At 33.4% G+C, this 3,909-nt stretch overlaps 1 long non-coding RNA gene across 1 annotated transcript; it reads right to left on the bottom strand.

The window, feature by feature from the left end:
- Nucleotides 1–207: 207 nt before the first annotated feature.
- On the bottom strand, nucleotides 208–3,602 carry LOC112610591. Its single transcript, XR_003116433.1, has 2 exons — nucleotides 2,346–3,602; nucleotides 208–502 (listed from the first exon to the last, which is right to left on the bottom strand). It is a non-coding gene; the product is annotated as an uncharacterized LOC112610591 (long non-coding RNA).
- Between the last annotated feature and the right edge of the window lie 307 nt (nucleotides 3,603–3,909).

Genomic DNA, 3,909 nt, shown 5'->3' with positions numbered 1-3,909 from the left:
CCAATATCCTGACCCATATGTAACCTGCTTAACCAGTGTCTAAATAAATTTCATATCCAGACATTACCAGAAGTCTTCAAATTCAGTTTTCTAGAGTAAGTAACATAGAAGTAAAAAATATGAATATGAAAATCTGAACATTTAAACCACGCAGCATAAAACATCAGTCCTGTTCCCTTCCTCCTTTCTGTCTTCTCAAGGACTTACTCTGTTGGATCGTATGTTTATTTTCGCTTTCCTGTAACACTTCTTAGTGTTCTCCATGTGAGATGAGAAATAAATTTCCCTTGACCTCATATTTCTGATCTACAGCTACATCTTTCTAGAAAAGTATACTGAAGCATGTTGAAATCTCTTCTATTTCAATGGTGTCTCCATTACCTGACTATACATTCTTTTTTCATCTACTGTTTATAAAAAGCGTATCCCTAATCTGCAAATTCAATCTTCACTTGCGTTCTTACTTCTTTAGCAGTATTCCCAGGTACTGTGGTCACACTCCCTTGCAAAAAAACAAAACAAAACAAAAACCTCAGCTGATGTGTTTTCTTATTGTTTTTTGTTTGGTGGCTATATATTTGTTTTTGCTTTTTAAAAATTGTTTCTTTTGTTGCCTTAATAACATAAGTCCTTGGAAGTCAGAACCTTTTGAAACATTCATGGATGCAAAGAAAGTACCAAATAAATAGTGAATGACTAAGAAAAAGTTACTCTTTTGGAAAGTTTTATTGTATATATGGTATCTAGGGATCTGCAACCGATAACGACTATTAGCTTAATCAATAAAGATAAGTTGATTTTAGTGATTGCTTCAAAAAAAACAAATTCAGCTCTCTTCATGTTACCAGTTATAAGTATCTTAGCTATTTTATTGATCTCTGATCTATTATTCCCTCCTAGTTTGTTTTACTTCTATTTTTTTTCTAGCTTTGTTCTATTTTCAAACAGATGCACTTAAGGCTACACATTTCTCTTTATGCTCTGATATACCTACATCTATAATAGTATCTCTCATGTGTCATATTTTCATTATTTCAAGATGTTTTGTACAGCTTTGTGTATTTCCTCTTACAAGTTATTTAGAAGTATATGAGTAATGTTCAAACATTGAGATTTTATAGTTGTCTTTTTAAAATAATTTATTTGCAGTTTAATTTATCCCTAGTCAAAGAACACACCAGAGGTTGATTTTCATAATTTAGTTTAAAAAAAAAAAAAAAAGGTTTCATTTGTACATTAGGTATCACCTTTGTGTAACCTCCAGTCAGCAACTAGAAGTTTTGTTTTGTTACAATGCCTGCCTCTAACATCACCCTTTTACTGCCTCCAAATTGCTGCTTTTAATTTTCTGTGTGCTGGGAAATCAGATAAGCAAGCACTTTTTAAAAAAATGGTGTCTAAAATAAGAGTTTGTAAGACCTGAGGGACTCTTCTATGAAGACAGCACTTGGTTTTTGGCTCACAATCTATGTCACATTTATTTTTATTGAGGCCACTAAGAGACATGTGTTTGTTGATTTTCAGGCTCATGCCTCTGTGTGATCTGATTAGTTGAAGTTTATCAAATTTATAGTGAGTGCCCACTAAACAGCAGGGACTGGACCTGAACTGGATTTACAATTGTGAATAAGGCAGTATTCACCCTCAAGGCTCTTTGAGTTCAGTAGGGGAGAAAGTCACTCACAGAAAATGTGCGTATACCACAACAATTTCAATTAAAAATATTCAAAGATTGTGAGAACACACAACTAGGCACCTAACCCAGACTGGTGGGTATGCGTGCTTGTTGGGATGTTCACAGAGGAGATAAGGAAAAGAATTATGAATATTAAAGAATTAATAGATATTAGAAAGAGTAAAAATAAAGCCATTCCAAACAGAAGGAAAAACATCAAAAGTGCAGAAGCAAGCAAGCCAAGAGCAGAATGTATGTGGGTTACAATATGTAGGACACTGTTGGTAAACAAAGCACATGTCAAGAGAGAAATAGTTGAAAAAAGTGATCATTGCTCTGCTTGAGTTTTCATCTGTGGCTAAAATGTTTTGATATACACTAAAGAGAACAAGAGAGTTACTGATAGATATGACTACATTATTTAAATCATTCTGTAAAAATTAAAACCAAATACATAGTTCTAAGCACTTTTGTTCACCAGTTTATTACATCTCAACACTCTTGTGCTTTGCATGTGGTATCTACTCACAATAAAAAAAATTATCTAAAATATTACGAACATCAGATGATAATGAACTGTTATATGAACATATTTACATTCTCATATTTCTATTTTTGAATTGGAGGAAAAGTAAATTAATCGATATACATAATCCTCAGTCTGTCTCACCTGAGCAAAAGCATGACATGATTATTTCTTAAGAAATTTTGAGCCAGGTGAATCAGAATTCATTCACTTAACAAGTTATTTGTGGAATCCTTTCCATGTGTCTGATGCGGTTCTGGACAGAGAGGGTAAAATGGTGAACGGATACTGGCATATTTCTGACACTTAAAATCATCGGGTCTAGTGGACAAGGCAGACATCCATCAAGTAATCACAAAAAATAAATGTTAACAATGTTGTAAGAGTTACATGACACATACAGAGATGGTAACAGGAAGATTCGACTTAATCTGGGAGTATTGTTTCTCACAGGCTCTAAAGAAAGCAAAAAAGTTAACTGATCTAAATATTAATCAAAATTAACTAGATAATGGGAGACACAGTAAAAGGATTAGAAAGGGTATTTCAATCAGTCTGGTCAATATGCGCAATTTTCACTAGGATGAGAGTGCACAGGCTCTCTCTGGAACGAAATGAAGGCTGAAGAATGTGTTATGGGGAAAGGACAGAGAGGAAGTGTGGTGTGACTGCAACAAGAAAGGACATGAGCAAGTCTGGGTAGCAACTCTAGGTGCCAGACAAAATAGAATCTTGTACTTAGTTCAAACAATTTTTTATCTACATAGTTTTTGTTTACCTAACTTTTAAAAATTTGAAATTAATTTCAAACTCCCAAAAAGCTGCACAAATTAGTTCAAGGAAGAGCCTTACACACTTTACCAATTCACTTATTTGTCATAACTTGCCATTTGCTTTATAATTTATTCATTCTCTCTCCCTTCTTCTTTCTTGTGTGTGTGTGTGTGTGTGTGTGTGTGTGTTCCCACACCAGTATGTGTAGTCTCACTGTCCGTGTTTTAGCCCTGAAAGTCCCATGTCCCAGGAAGCTTGTCAGTTCAAGATTAAACAGAACAGTTAGTCACTCTAACGGGATCCAGCATATGATGGAGTATTAGACTTAGCTATCAGGTCTCTCCTGATTTCCTTTAATGTGAAATTTCATACATTTTTAATTAAAGTTGTACATTTTTCTCAGGATATCAAATCTAGACATAAAATTTGAACAGCTATATATTAATGTTCCTCCTCTTATGTATTAGTATTTTATGGTCCAAACAAGGTGTTATCTGCAACACTTTAGAAAACAATAAACTGTGTAAGAATGAGTTAAGAAAAGGAAAGTTAAGTTGGATTCAGAGCTCTGATAGATGCAGACACAAGTAAAATATGAAAAAGTTTTCATTGTTCATAAAGAGTTGTTAAATATTAGTCAATACACACACTGTAAAGTTACTATAAATTTATCAATGCTAAAGGAATACTTTAAGTACCTCTCAAAAATTAAGAAGTTTCATCGACTAAACATCTGCAGTTCTCTTATAATGCCATGTGTTTATTTTGTCCATATAATCAAATATAATGACCAAACTCAATTTTTTCCCCTAGATTTGTATTATTGCTGAAACACATTACCATGAAACAGTTGCTTAAAACAATACAAATATATTAATTTACAGATCTGGAAACCCGAAGTCCAAAATTACTCTTGTGGGAATAAAATCAAGGT

The sequence above is a fragment of the Theropithecus gelada genome, chromosome 17, assembly GCF_003255815.1.
Source record: "Theropithecus gelada isolate Dixy chromosome 17, Tgel_1.0, whole genome shotgun sequence".
Lineage (NCBI taxonomy): Eukaryota > Metazoa > Chordata > Mammalia > Primates > Cercopithecidae > Theropithecus > Theropithecus gelada.
This window is presented reverse-complemented; position numbering and strand designations above follow the sequence as displayed.